At 39.9% G+C, this 16,253-nt stretch overlaps 1 pseudogene; it reads left to right on the plus strand.

Moving 5' to 3' along the window:
- The first annotated feature begins 2,786 nt into the window (after nt 1–2,786).
- Nucleotides 2,787–3,068, plus strand: LOC150015933 (small ribosomal subunit protein eS10 pseudogene; annotated as a pseudogene).
- Nucleotides 3,069–16,253: the final 13,185 nt, after the last annotated feature.

Raw genomic sequence — 16,253 nt, forward strand, 5'->3', positions numbered from 1 at the left:
CGCAAAGCACTTGGAAGGCTTCCTGCCTCCTGACCTGTGATTCACCGAGGATGCTTCTGGGCCCCATTCCTAACATCTCGTCCAGAGAGATCAGCTGAGGATGGTACACTCAGGCAGGAGACATGCTTGGGTTTCCCAGCCGGAAAGAAATTTGAAAACAATTGACTAATGAGAGGAATTTGTAGCAGTTGTTGAGGCTGCCAGCATTCTTGTAAGTGAGCCAATGACCTTTCAAGCTACATCTACAACTGACTAGTTTCTTGGCCATCGTCTCAATGAAGGCTCTTCCGTTCCCTGTTTAGACTTTATTCAAAACTGGTTTGGCAGCAAGGCTTTAGCATCCTCAGATATAGACTTATTCCAGCATGGGATCATTTGAAATCAGCTTTCTAATAAAGGCTTTAAAATTTTATATATATAAAAAAAAAAAAAAAAAAGAGTGAGTGACTGCCACTGCTGGTGTTGACAGCTGAATCTGTTGCCTTATTTTCATAAATTTCAAGAAAAAGATCCTTGATCCCTGGCCAGGTAGCTCACTAGGTTGAAGCAACCAGGGCACATAGAGGAATCAACAAAGAATGCAGAAATAAGTGGAACAACAAAGCCATCTCTCTCTACCTCTAGCCCTCTCTCTCTCTCACCCTCTTTCTCTTTCTCTCTCCTCTTTCTCTGAAATCAAAAAGTTAAAAGCAAAAGAAATTTATTTTTAAAAAAGAAACAAAAGGATTCTTGGATGACTTGAATCAAGAGGGAAGACAGCTGAACTCAAGATGGATATACCACAGTGCAAGGAACTACAGAGGCTGTCAGCCGGCCCTGAGCTGACTCTGAAATGAGATGCAGCATGCTGCAGATTGATAATTAATTTAAAATCAAACTTCATAATCATCTTGTACATTTTCTGTGTGCCTGATTTCATTTCACCTGTAGGCTTAAGATCAACTCCTGTTTTGATCTCACCTCATAGAGTAAATCTGGCCTAATATTTTTCTCAATTGTTACTTCTTAAACAGCTGGATCCAAAATACAGCCCCAAATAATCATTAAGTGGCGACTGAATGTTCATGAAGAAAGTCAGAAAAACTAGATTTACATGAGTTATTTAAGCAACTAAGTAACAAAGCAAGAAAATTCTCTAACTCAGCCAATTAAAACAGCAGTTATATAAAATCTCTTACCGACCCTTGACCAATCAAAAATACAGTGAAATCAAGCTCAACTGGTTTAGGAAGTATGTGCCAAAGAGTAATTTCCCCAACCAAATTTGCTCCTCTCCCCTTTCTGTGAGCTCTCCTTGAGTGGAATCTAAGGCTCTTAACAAAGGAAACTTTTAGTCCCAAGTTCACAAGTTAATTACCTGGAGACTAATTATGACTCAAATGACAATTTCTGATAACAAATAACCAAGATAGTAGTAAAAGGATCTAGAAGCATGAATATCTACAGAATATATTTTTGATGATGCATGGTCAACATAAGAGACACCATATAAACAAGAAGGCCCTAGGCATGTGACTTTAAATTCTTTCAGTTGAAGAGTATTATATATTACCTAATGGACTGTGAAGAAATTAAAAGATGTATGCTGGTTTACTTTGTATACCTTAATGGGTAGCCAAAGTTTGCATAATTGGAAATTTGGGCTACCTGCCCTATTCTGTGGCCTTTGAGTTTGTTAACTCACCTGTGGAGCTGAGGGATGGGTAAGAAAAAGCTTTTAACTTCTTTAAATCCTCTCTGGTAAGGAATTTCTGACAAAAGATCAAATTGGGCCAAACAGGCCCTGGCCAGGTGGCTCAGTTGGTTGGTACATCGTCCAGTACTCCAAAAGTTTGCAGGTTTGATCCTGGTCAGGGCACGCACTTTTGTTGTGCGTTCAATCCTCTGTTGGGGTGCATACAAGAGACAACAGATTGATGTTTCTCATATCGATCTATTTCTCTCTCTCTTTCTCTCTCCCTCCTTTCCCCTGTCTCTAAAATCAATAAACATATCCTCAGGTGAGGATTTAAAAAATTGAACCAAATAGGTCCAATCAAAGCCTGATTTAGCCCTGAGTGTGTATCAGAATTGGTCAGGCTTGTGCCATTCTACTCAGCTCTACTCAGCTGTCGGCACTGTCCTGCTCAGGAGACATCCCAAGGGCACCCACAGAATGCTAGGGACATTCAGCTGAGGAGGTGCACAAATCCCTCCCCATGGTTTTTTTTTTTTTTTTTTTTTTAACCCTGTAAGATGGGGAGTTTGTAGGTGTGGTGAGTTCGTGATTTAGCCTGTTTGGTCTAAAAGTCTTGTAAATTCCTGTTTCCTCTGGCAGACTGAAAAATCTCTGACTACAGAAGTTGCAGCAATTGGTCAATACAAAGGTGAGGTTTAGCAATTAAGCAAAAATGACTGATTAGGGACTTCTACAGATTGATCATTATGCCCCTTCCATTTTTAAGGATAAGCATAAATAAAATAACACTTAAAAAGGTATCGTTGTTGTTTTTTAGTGATATGTACAAGAAAGGATCTCTTCTTCCTGAGTCCCTCAACCTTTCTAAGAAATTGAGCTCTTTAAGAATTCTCTGAATAGCCCTACATGGAAAACAAGAAAAGAACTGGATCCTCCTCCTGCAGTTCCTCCTGATCCTGAGATGCACACTGTCTGAATTTTTATTATGAAGGAGTAGGTTTAACAGGTTGTCTTGGTCCCACATGATTTTGATGCCCACTAAGGACAAAACTGACATTTATGAACTCTTTTTTAAGGATGGAGTGATGTTGCCAAGGAGGATGTCAACATGTCAAAGCACCCCAAGCTGGCAGGCAAGAATGTGTATAACCTTCATGTCATGAAGGCCATGCAGTCTCTCAAGTCACAAAGCTACAGAGGAAGGAACTGTTTGCCCAGAGACAATTTCTACTGGAACCTTACCAGCAAGGGTACCTATGATTACCACCATCTGCCCCCTGAGATCATGCCTGTCACCATAGCCATCCTGAGGCCAGAAGGCCAGCTGAGAGGTCTGCAGGGTAAGCGACCTGCAAGACTCACCCAAAGGAAGCCAACAGAGAGACTATAAGCGAATTGCTGGGTTAGCAACCAAATTCCAGGGTAGAGGCAGACATGCTTGTGAACTTGGTCAGCCAACTCAGGTTAGAGGACATTGTTTTGTGTTGAATCAATTTATAGACAAAAAAAAAATTTTTTAAGTTTATCTGGACCTAAAGTACTTAAGTTCATTTACCTATTTGTTCAAACCTTTATGATTACAAACTTAGAAAAACTTGAATTCTGTTGCCTTACTTTTACTTATTTATTCCCTAAAGTCAGTGAAGTCCCTTCTAGAACTTACATTCTGTGTCTTTCATCACAGCATATTTTAGTGCTGTGTCCTGTTTATACACTACACTCTCTTTGTTTTTGTAGGAATTTATGTTGGTAGACGATGTGAAAATTTTTTATTGAATTGTAAGAGCTAAGGTCATGTCTTAGTGACTAATGTGCCCATATGTCTAGTGGGTGCTCAATAAATTTTTTGATGATTATAATGAGCAGTGCTTTTATCCCCCATTCTCTCCTCCCACACATTTTTGTATTTATTGGTCACAAGCTTAATATTAGGAGTCCTACCACTCAGTATAATGTCACTCTTTTTATTCTAAGAAAATATTAAAAACAACTGGAAAAAACATACACAATGATTTATTTGAAAAAACTCCTATATTCAATAGGATCATGGAGAAGGAAATTATGATGCAAATACTATAGAAAATTATGTAAGCTTTAAAATTCACTTCCATAGTATTTAAAACAATGTATTTGTGCAAGTTAAGCTAGGTAAAAAAATACAAGAATGTATTGATGTTAATCTTAATTATATAAAAAAATGCAAAGCAAAATATGGAAAGAAATAGAATAAAATAGTAACAGTATTGCTTCTAGGTCGTAGAAAGAAAAGCGTATCAATCAAAGTTCTTAGTTGCATACAACACAAAACTATCTTAAGTTTTTTTTAATGAAAAAAATGAGAAGTTACTGAACAAACTTAAAAGACAATCAGGAATCAAGGCAACTTTGAAAGACCAAGAAGTAGGAAGCACAGGACACTGCACTACCACAGGCAGTACAAGCAAATCATCATGCGCCATCAGCCTAGAGTCCCAGGCAGGAGCATCTCCTCATCTCATTGGCTGTGTCAGGATCATGTAGCTCACTGGCTACAGAAGGGCCTCAGTTCAAGAAGAGGGAAGATGTCACCACCTAAGCTACCCTCAGGGGAAGCAGAACATTGCATCTGACCTACATGATCAACAATAAAGGATTTCTCCCATATAGGAAAAGGAGTTGAAAATTGAACCACCAAAAAAATGGCAAAAGTTCACAAGAATTTTTTTCCTTTTTTGTGTTTTCAACAAATTTCAAATCATCTTCAAGGAACTTATAATTACATGTGGAATATGCTAAAATAAACTACTGTAACTTTTTCTTAAATGTTTTATTTGTTTGTTCGTTTTTGCCTCTTGCATGCCCCCAGCTGGGGACTGGGTCCACAACCCAGGCATGTACCCTGATTGGGAATTGAACCACGGGTTTTGTTTTGTTTTGTTTTGTTTTAGATTTTATTTATTTAGAGAGCGAGGAAGGGAAGGAGAAAGAGAGGGAAAGAAACATCTATATGAGAGAGAAACATCTATTGGTTGCCTCTCGCACATCCCCAATCAGGGACCTTGTCCAAAACACAGGCATATGCCCTAACTGGGAATCAAACTGGCAACCTTTGGGGCCATGGGATGACGCCCAACCCACTGAACCACACCAGTCAGGGTTAAACTACTATAACTTTTTCCCCTCTTTATAGCATGAAGGGTAGCAGAATAATGCCATCCCAAAATATGACTGTAGAACTTCCGGAGATACCACCTTAAAACATGATGTCACTTTGGTATATTGAATTTTGAGCTGTTGGCACTTGTAAAACAGATGTAGGAAGAGACTTTCTCTGTACTCTTATCTACCTGAAGACAAATCCTTCAATAGGAACTCAATTGTTATAAATATCCTCCCAGGAAGTTTCACAAGCCAGACAAGATCAGCACTTACCACTGGAGGAGACTAGAAGTCGATGCCACACTCAAACAAACTTAGTCACAAACTGTCAGACCTCCCACCTGCTCTTCTAAGATCCCCTAAGAGATCTATTTCCCCCTCTCCTTTCCCTAGTAAGCTGGCATTTGATCTTGAATTTTAAGCCACTTCGGGTGGTAACTTATTTTTCCCTAGGTATCTTCCATGTATACATAGATATACATGTTAATAAACTTCTGTTTTTCTCTTGTTAGTGTGTCTTTTATTACACAGATCTCAGCTAAAAACCAGAAGGGCAGATGGAAAATTATCTTTCTTCCCCTAGAAGCACTATGTTAAATTATAATTATTTGTTTTCAGTATTTAAGAGAAGTGCCTAAAGTTGGTATAAAATCTTTATCAAATTTAGGAAGCTCCAATCTACTCCAAGTTCGCTGAGTTCTTGCCTTTTAAACAAATCGTGAATAGGCACTAAGACTTATCAAATGTTTTCTTCTCAATCAAGATGATTTTCCTCTTTTAGTTCTTTCATGTGGTGAATTTCATTGGTAGAGTTTCCATTTTTTAATCAATTTTGCTTTTACAGGATAAACTACTAGATTTTGATGTATAATTTTTTAATACTTCATTGGATTTGTTCAGTTAATACTTTATTTAGAAATCTTTGGTATTCACATTCATATGTATTTGGGGCCAATAATTTTCTTTTTATGTATTGCTCTTATCTGGTTTTTAAATCAAGACTTTTAGCCTTCAAAAATGAGCCAGCCATTTCTGAACTTTTCTAGTTTCTAAAACAATTTGCATAAAATAGATATTAAGTATACCTTGAAGACTTGGTAGAACTCACTAGTAGAATCAGCTAGGCTTAGCATTTTTTGTAGGACAAATATTTGATAACTATCTGAATTTCTTTAATACTTAGCTTCAGTTAATTTTGTTTTAAACTGCAACAAAAATCTGTGATTTAAAAAATTTTAAACCCACACATTGAGGATATAATCAATAATATTGTAGTAACTATGTATGATGTCAGGTAGGTACAAGCTTTATCAGGGGGATCACCTTGTAAAGTTATATAAATGTCTAACCACTACTCCTGAGGCAAATATAATATTGAATGTCAACTATAATTAAAAATAAAATAATAAGCCCTGTTCAGGTAGCTCAGTTTGTTAGAGCGTCATCTCAGTACACCATGGTTGCAGGTTTGATCCGCAGTCAGGATATATATAACAACGAATCAATGAATGCATCAATAAGTAGAACAACAGATAGATGTGTGTCTCTGTCTCCGTCTCTTTCTCTCTCTGTCTCTCCCCTCTCCTTTCTCCTTCTTGCTCTAAAATCAATTTAAAAATTAACTTAAAATAATAAATAAAAACGTAAAAACCAGTTGATAGACATTTTAAGGTAGGATTAGGGGAGGGAAAAAAAAAAAAAGGTCCTGGCTGCTGTGGCTCAATGGATTGAATGCTGGCCTGTGAACTAAAAGGTTGCCAGTTCAATTCCCAGTCAGGGCACTTGCCTGGGTTGCGGGCCAGGTTCCTGGGTATGAGCATGTGAGAGGCAACCAATCTCTCTTTCTCCCTCCTTCCCCTCTCTCTAAAAATAAATAAATAAAATCGTTTTTAAAAAGAATCTCAGAGTTGAAACTGTGCTTAGCAAAATTCTGCATTTTGATGGCAGCTCTTGAATCTCTGTTAGTCATTCAGGCTACTAAACCCCCAACAAAATGCATTAGTGCATTAAGCCTTTCTATAGCTTCTGTATTTGAGAAAATCAGTGAAATCCTCCTGTCTGGAAATGAGGATGTATCCATGGTAGTGTTATAATTCACCATACACACACCCTAATACACACACACTGTTTAGTTTGATGTTTAGATGTTTAGATGTTTCCCGTGGGGTAAGCAAATGAGAGGATCCTCTGGTTTTCTGTTTCTTAGGAAGGAAGGCAGTTAAGTCCCATGGTGACTCCAAAGTCTTCTGATTACTCCATCAGCCTTCCAGCTAGCCACTGAGAGACTGAGAGAATCAAAAGGACTAGGGACTACTGGAGAAGTTTTTCTATTTTGTGACTCCTTTAAATACATCTTCTCATTTTTAGGCATCAATTTCTTCTCTTCCAGCATGATGTTTTTATCGTTGGTTACTTATATAATGATGGCAAGTATTTGTGTTATTTAGTGGTGCTGACTGATCCCTGGGAGCCCTGGTGATTTAAGTGCTACCATCAGAGGAAGAGGTTCACACTTTGGCCCCAGCTGCCAATGAACACGAGCTCAGACCCAGTAGCAGCCAGGCTCGTGTCTGTAGAGAGTAATGACTGGCATTGCAGAGCTGAGGAGCGCACACTCATCGTTCACAGTAGGGCACTTGAGATGAGGAGAAAAGCTCAGCACAGGCAGCGGGGCAAAGCCACACTAGAAGACGTGACAATACCACAAACCTATCCGAGGAGCCCACTGAGCCATGGTGAGGAGCCAGACTCCTTTGCTGCAGGCTCAGATAAGACACTGAGTCACTGTCCTCCCCTCAGTCCAGTTTTTTGAGATCCATCTTTTGAGAACAGAGAATCCCAGCCTGGATCTTGTTTTTGAACAGAGGTGCTAATTCAGGTCACAGGAAAAACAGTGGGGACCCTCATCTGAAGACCTCACATTGCTGCCTTTATTATTTAAGTCAGGACATCCTGTTCTTGTAAGTCCACAAGGAGCTGAGTCTTTCATACACACTGAAGAGTCAGAGGGAGGAAGTTCCCGCAAAAGGTTTATCTCTCAAGCTTCCTGACTAGCTGTGCATACTCACAACATCCCCCAAATCTGTTAGATTTTGATTAAGGAATTTAAGACTTTCCTTTCCCAAGGAAAAACATTCTCACCACCATTGGTATAAACAGTATTCTGAAAAATAAAGGTAACAACAGACAAAGACTAATCAGACAGTTCAGGAAATCAGTGAGTCTAATATCTTTTTTATTCCTTTAAAAAATATGTGTTTGTCTTAATTTATAAATAGAATCACATTATATTTTCTGCCCTGAAACTTTTTTTCCCTCTTGTTTCTGATTTTATGGTTCTTGTTTCTTTCATCTCTGGCCTTGTCTTTGCCTACCTCCACCCGTCTTTCTTTTTTTTTTACATCCTCATCCTTTTGTGAAAGAACAAATGTGCCTCTATTCTCAGAGAGGCAGCCTTGAAAACATTGCATATAATGAGAAAAAAAATGTTCACTCATTAAGAGCACAGATTCTGGAGCCAGACTGCCTGGGGTTTATTCCCAGCTCTACTATTCACTCGGGTAAATTACTTAACCTCTCTGTCTTTGAGTTTCTCTACTTGCAAAATGGGGGTGCAGATAATAATAGTACCTACTTCTTAGGGATGTGGAATAGATTACATGAGGTCATATTTAAAACATTGAGAGCAATGGCACACCATAAGTGTGCAATACATTTTAGTTCTTATCGACTAAGAGCTTCTTATACAGTGTTTGCATGTTTTAAAATACAGCCGTTCTCTTTCTGGATATCTCTCTGTTAGCATGACCACCTCTCACCCCCCCTCTATCTTCCTTCTCCTGTAGGCTTCTTCTTTCTCTTTTCGCTCCTCTTCCTGTTGCCATGACTTCTCCTACCCCTCCTTCTTCTCTCATATGTCTCTTCTTTTCCCTTTTCCTGTGGCAGGCACTGTAGACAAAACAAGCCACAGAGCCTCACACCCACCCAAAGCCATTGTCACAGCTTGGACTATCAAATTTCAGCTGGCCCAGTTTAGGCTCTCAGTCAGATTGCTTCCATCGTGAGTTGCACAATGCCTCAGCAGCAGCAGAAGTGATGTGCACGAACATGTGAGAGACTCACACGTGAGCTCCTGGGTAAATCGTGAGTCTGGAAACACCATAAAGACTGGAGCATTTGTTTTCAAAGATTTGATTCCATTCTTGAGCCTCAGAACATAATCACTGCCATTAAGGAAGGGGAGAGGAACACAGTGGGATTGGCAAGACACAGAGAAGGCATTCTATAAATATTTATTAAATTAATGAATGGAAACTGCATGAAGAGCAATCAAGGAAGAAGTTTGAGTTCTCTTGCTGCCAACCAAACTGCTCCAAAATTAGTGGTGTAAAACAGCAATAACCATTTATTATTATTATTATTATTATTATTATTATTATTATTATTATTATCTCTCATGGTTCTAGGAGTTGACTGGGCTCACTTAGGAGGTTCTTACTTGGGTTTTCTCCCACAATTGAAGTCAAATGGTGACTAGGGCAGCAGTCTTCCCAAAGACTTCTCTCACATATCTGGCAACTGACACAGCTGATGCTGGTTCTCAGCTGGAAACTCAGTAAGGCTGTTGGCCAGAACACACACATGCACATGGGTCTTCACATGGTCTGGGCTTCCTCACAGTATGACAGCCGAGTTCCAAGGGCGAGTGTCCCCAGAAATAACCAGGCAGCAGCTGCGTTGCTTTTTCTGACCTAGCCATTACTCTGTCATGCTCAACTCCATGGAGTAAGTCACTAAGGCCAGCCCATATTACAGAAAAGGAGGATTAGAATCCATCTCTTGATGGGGAGAGTGTTAAGAGTATGATTTGTAGAGCTATTTTAAAACCACCACAGTCTTCAAGTTCTGGAGTGCTTTGGAACATTCGGAGTATGCCAGTTAGGGTACTGTGTTTCTGTAATTAAAGGAATGCAAGAAAGGAAACACTTAGTTCATTTTGACAGGGCTGCATCTTTGATCCTATATTCACAGGGTCTAATTAGCCCTCCCTCAGAGCTTTCCAAGACTCTGTATCTTGATCATAGCCTTCCTTTCAGGTCTGAGGCTCAGAGTGGGGCCTTGAGCTGTATACCACCTATGCAGTCCTGCGGGCTTCCTGGGCAATCTCACAACAAATGTATCAGCACTTACCATCTTCATTCAGACCTACCATTCCTTCCTTCTAGGGATTATTCCAGGCAGGAACCCAGGAATCTGCTGTCATTTCTTGCCAGGGCCAGAATAGTCCAGAAACAACTGGGTAAATACAAGTTAACTAAGCATTTCTTTTTTTCTCCCCCCAAGCTTGTGAGCAGGGAGCTTAGTAGAGTGAGAGCTAAAAAATTATTAATACTCTTTCTCTCACCTTTTTAGTTCTGTTAGGCTGGACTTAACCAAATTAACAAATTAACAGGAGAAAGTCAAAGTTTAATACCTATGCACGAGGAATTCACATAGGTATGATATCCATGAAAAGTCCAAAAACAGTGAGGCAATATTGGGTATATAAGACATTTTTGGACAAAGGAGAAGGGAGGGGGACAGAGTACAGTAGTCCCTCTATATCGCGGTTCACTGTATCGCGGCATTTAAAAATATATTATATTTAATTATTTATCATGGATTTTTCACTATGTCGTGGGATTTTGCGGTACCGTGTACATATGTTGTTAAAGTTACGTAGGTTTAAGAGTGTAGAATATGTTTAAGAACATAAGTAGTGTTCATAAAAGCATGGAAAAGGTTAATAAGAAAGTGGGAAAGGTTAATAAAGGACTGGGAATAGTTTATAAGTGTGTGGGAAGGATTTATAAAGCCTTAAAATATATATAAATACTAAAATAAATGTAAGATTTCTACTTCACAGATTTTCACCGATAGCGGGGGTGGGGGAGGTTGTGTGTGTGTGTCTAGAACGTAATACCTGCTATAAGTGAGGGAATACTGTATTAATTTCAGAATTAAGAATGGGCGATTTACGGGTAGTTGAGAAAGAGGCGAACACACATTGTTAGAAACAAGGTCATAGTGACTCCCAAACCAGTAGCAAAGTCATTGGTAACAAAAGGCAAATGTAATTGAAGGGTCTTAAGGGCAAATGTAATTAAAGGATCTCTGAGAAGGGAGTGGATAACATTAGCATATTCACAAATCACAATAGGGGCATTTAGATGAACGTGTTAGATTGTACCTCCGGAGTATCCAGTCATGGAGAAACGGGGAAGGAGGAGAGGGGAGGGGAAACTAGTTGCGTTAGGGTGGGGAAGCTAAGACTATAAAACCAGGTTCCTTTGTCTACTTGGGGCGCACATTCTCCTGGCTGTGAGGGTGTGCCCGGCTCTGCAGACTCGTGAATAAAGGCCTCGTTTTACTGCTCAAGTCCTGTGTCCCAGTTTTTATTGTGAGCGTTTCTCACAACATGGTAGGAAAATCCTTGCTAGGTGACTAAGAAACAATGGGACACAGGGGTTATTTAGCTAACAGGCACCTGCCTGAAATCCCCCTATTTAACCCTACTTAATTTGAGTTAAGCTAAGGCAATATCCTAAACTCTCTTTTCTAAAGCAGGTTTCTCTGTCTGAATCTCTTAGACAGGAAAGGGGAGGAAGGTTAAAGTTTCTTTCTGAGTCTTTCGTTTCTTGATAAATAGCTTAAAATCAATATGCTAAAAAAGCAGCTTCAGAGTGGCAGAATGCTGATACCTTTGTTATAGAGTGAAAGGCAGTTCTTTCACGTGGCGCCTTGGTGTAAATCCCAACAACTAGTGTTGAGGAAAACAGGTCTTATTTACAATATTCCAACCTGGGGAGGGCAGTGAGCACTTCAGCTCAGAGCCCTGTTCTCCCACGGGACCCAGCACTTCCCTTGTTCCCCAAAAGGCTAGAAGCCAAAAACATGCCCAGAAGTTCCCCATCCCTTATCTGTCAGCTCTCGCCTTCAGGATCTGGGGTACGACGTCATCAGCCTCCGTATAACAGTCCAGGAAAACATGTGCCGTGTTGCACTGGATCATACATGGTTCTCTCTTTGCCCTTTCAAAGCTGCTTGGTATTCTCTCCCTTTCAAAGCAGCATGGAGTTCTCCTCTGCCCTCCTTGCAAACCATGTGGATCTCCTCTCTTCTAAAATGGTTGCTGCCTACTTTTAAATCTCTGACTGCATCCTATGACGCAGTGGGTGTGGTATCCAGTACTGACCATTCACAGAACCTTGCTCAGGCTCCGTATGCTCTTTCTGCGCCATTCCATGGTCAAGTTCCCTCCCATCTCCTTGGGGCCTTGGAAGAACCAACCATTTGCATAACTAAGACACTAGCCATCAGCCACAGTCATGCAAAGGCATCTTAAAAGCTGCTCCCTTTTCCCCCTCCCCCAACTCACAGGCTCTGGGGATTTTTAGAGACCCCCACTTAGTAACACCTTCAGTAGTTAGATGAACAGAGAGAGTAAAAATTAGGGAAATCATGTATACTAAGTCACACACAGAGCATTTGCTGGCTAAGATCACAACCTTTCAAAGAGATAGTTCTAATCCTGGCTCTGCCATTTACTAGATATACATAAAGCAAATCATCTATCCTCTCAGCTTCCCCATCTATAAAATGGGAATAATAATATCTACCTCATAAGGTCATCAAGGATTCAACAAGATGATGCATGTAGTGTCAATAAACTTAGCCCTGCAAAAACACATGTAAGAAGTTATAGTTGCCTCAGTTTAAAAGAGTAACATTTTTAAATATTTATTATTCTATCTACTTGACATCTGATCTGAGCTCCTCTGACACTTTTGGTTGGTTTAATTCTCATAACATTTACATTGTCTGTGTAGGTGTTGCAAGTACTTGTGTGTGTGCATGTGCACACATGCAAATGATGGGGGACTCAAATGCTAGAAAATTTTTGTTTCGAATAACAGCTAATGAGCTTAGTAATCAATGTATGTAAAAAGCTATTGCTTCAGGAACTGGAGGAATGACCCACCTTGACTCCAGCAAACCATAAGCAGTTCTACCTCTGTACCTCAGGAGGCCTGCAAACAATCAGGATGGTATCTGAGCCACTACTCCAGGGTGACCGCTGCCCAGGACACAGGACACACAGACCACAGCCCAGGGCACAGGGACCACAGCTCAGGACACAGATGAAAGGACACTGCAGCTTTTATCTACTCTTCTTCTCATAAAAGGGCCCATTTTATACTGGAATTTAAGACAGTCTATTAGGGTACAAACCCGCTGTCTTCTCTTCCCCGACCATCTGAATAAAGTGCCCCTGAAGATTCAATCCCTGTCTCTGCTTATTGGGTCTGGTAGATGACAGGTAGCATGAGCACCGGCTTTTCTGGTTTCAAACAGCAAAGCTGGCCGTGAAGGGAGCAACCTACCCAGCAGTGTAAATTAGCATCTGCATTCCTATGGCTCACCTGGTCAATGAAGACAGTCACTGAAGTGTCACACTTTTGTGACACCTCAAGTTCAGTGTATGACAATTATGCATTTTGGGGTTTCAGTTCATTTTGAGGTTCATGACCTGTCTAGAAGCTACAGGTACCATAGACAAGGTCTTGCCCCTGGGAAAGTTGGCTGGCAAGAGGTAAGCAAGGTATGTCTATTAGCTCTGGCCAGGTAGCTCAGTTGGTTAGAGCATCATCCTGATATGCCACTGGTTGCAGGTTCACTCCCCATTGAGGGTCAGGGCACATACAAGAATCAATCAATAAATACATAAATAAGTGAAATAACAAATTGATGTTTCTTTTTCTCCCTCCCCCTTGTTAGAAACAAGGACATAGTGACTCCCAAACCAGGAGAAAGTCATTAATAACAAAGGGCAAATGTAATTAAAGGGTCTTAAGGGCAAATGTAATTAGAGGGTCTCTGAGAAGGGAGCTGACAGCACTGGCATATCTACAAGCCACAGAACGGGCATTTAGATAACCGTGTTAGATTGTAACTCCGGAGTAACCAGTAATGGAGAAACGGGGAAGAAGGAGAGGGGAGGGGGAGCTAATCGCTCTCACTTTAGGGCAAGGAAGCTAATCACTTTAGGGTGGCAATTTCAAGGTGGGGAAGCTAAGACTATAAAACCAGTTTCCTTTGTCTGCTTGGCACACACATTCTCCTGGCTGTGAGGGTGCGCCCGGCTCTGCAGACTGTGAATAAAGGCCTCGCTTTACTGCTCAAGTCCCGTGTCCCAGTTTTTATTGTGAGCATTTCTCACAACCTCTCTCTAAAATCAATAAATAAAAATTTTATAAAAGAATGTACACAAATTATCAAAAAAGTCTATTGGAATACTACTCCTTTCTCCAATCACATAAACTGTATATAAAACTAGATTTTCTTCATATGCTTTAACCAAAACAAGTCACGATAAATTGAATACAGTAGGAGAGAATCCAGTTGTTTTTACTGAAACAGATATTAAAGAAATTTGCAAAAATGTAAAAACAATGTCACTCTTCTCACTAATATATTTTCATTTTGGGAAATTAAGCCCTCTTTCATAGAAAAAAATATGTTACTGAAACCAGAAACGCTGGTGTCTGTGCTGCCTGTCATCTACCAGAACCAATACGCAGAGAGAGGGATTGAATTTTTACGGTGCTTTATTCAGGTGGCCAGCGATCTGAGAAGACAGCGAGTTTGTACCCTAATATACTCTCTTAAATTCCATTATAAATGGACCCTTTTTATAAGGAGAAGATAAGTGTAGGTAAGGGGTTTGGAAATCAGGGAAAAGGTTAATCGGATAACAGCTGCAGCATTCTTTCATCTGTGTCCTGGGTGTTGGTCTTTCTGTCCTGGGCGGTGGTCACCCTGGAGTACAATGGCTCAGTTACTCTCTTGATTGCTCAAAGGCCTCCTGAGGCACAAAGATGGAACTGCTTATGGTTTCCTGGAATCAAGGTGGTTCATACCTCCATTTCCTGAAACAATAACTTTTTATGTACATTGGTTACTAAGCTTATTAAACTGTTACCTGAAACAAAAATTTTCCAACATTTGAGTCCCCCATAATTACTTCTGTTATTTCATTATTTTAAATGAATTAATAACCTAATTTTCGCTCTGACTGGTGTGGCTCAGCTGGTTGGGTATCAAAATAAATTCTCCAGTTCAATATTGGTCAGAGCACATGCCTGGGTTGGGGTTCGGTCCCCAGTGAGGGCGTGTACAGAATGTAGCTGATCTATGTTTCTCTCTCACATTGATATTTCCCTCTCTCTCTCTCTCTCCTTCTCTTCCCTTCCCTCTAAAAATAAATAAATGAAATCTTTTTTAAAAATTTAATTTTAGTAGCTTTAATTTCTAACTTGGTAAATACTGATAGGCAAAACTCATGTAAACAAATGCGATTTTTGGTTCTCCATAATATTTCAAAATATAAAGAGGTTCTGAGGCCAAAAAGTTTGTGAACCACTGCTCTAACTATTCTTAAAAACTACTTCTTCCTTTTACCTCGTTAAAGAGAAAACTACAGGCCCAAAATGGCGCCACTTGTACTAAAGGCCATGACCTAATTGCAGTTTTGGCCTTCACCAGAAATGTAATCTTAATCAACCAGTCTGAAATTTTCTGGTTAACACCAGTGTCGTGCTTTCTCTCTCTATTCCCCATAGGAAAGAGAGGCAATGTACATGATAAAATCCTTGCCTTTCCCTTCCCAGAAAAACAAGACATTCTGGCCTAAAAATAACCCTTGCTTTTTCTTTGCTACTAGCTACCTTGCCCCACTCTTCTTCCCATAAACCCTTCCATTTTGTACAGCTCTTTGGAGCTCTCTTCTAGTTGCTAGAAGCGATGCTGCCCCATTCATGAATTGCTTAATAAAGCCAATTAGATTTTCAAATTTACTCAGTACTTTGTACTTAAACAACCTTCATAAACTCTCCAAGTTCTTCTAAATCCTTAAGATAAGCAAAAGACTGAGAAACACGTAAGCCATTTTTGTTTTCTGTCCTGATACTTAACCTCCTTTGAGGCAAAGTATTAACTGGGTCATTAGAATGGGAGAAGAAAGAAGTAAAGAGAAAAAAGTATCTTAAAATATTACCCAGCACTTAGGTAAAGAAAGACTTTGCATAGTGCCTGCACCAAGTAGCACTCAGTAAAGACTGGTATCATCATCATCACCTTTATCTTCATATTTTTTAAAATTTTCATTTATTGATTGATTTGAGAGAGAGAGGAAGGGGGAGAGAGAGAGGAACATGGATTTGTTGTTCCACCTATTCATGCATTCATTGGTTGACTCCTGTATGTGCCGTGACCAGGGATCAAACCCACAACCTTGGCATATAGGGATGACACTCTAACCAAATGAACTACCCGGCCAGGGCCTTCATCCTCATAATTTATTATTTCATCTTGTGCATGCTTCTAATGGTGTTTATAT

Source organism: Furipterus horrens, unplaced genomic scaffold (assembly GCF_987537825.1).
Source record: "Furipterus horrens unplaced genomic scaffold, mFurHor1.1.pri manual_scaffold_3, whole genome shotgun sequence".
NCBI classification, from domain to species: Eukaryota; Metazoa; Chordata; class Mammalia; order Chiroptera; family Furipteridae; genus Furipterus; species Furipterus horrens.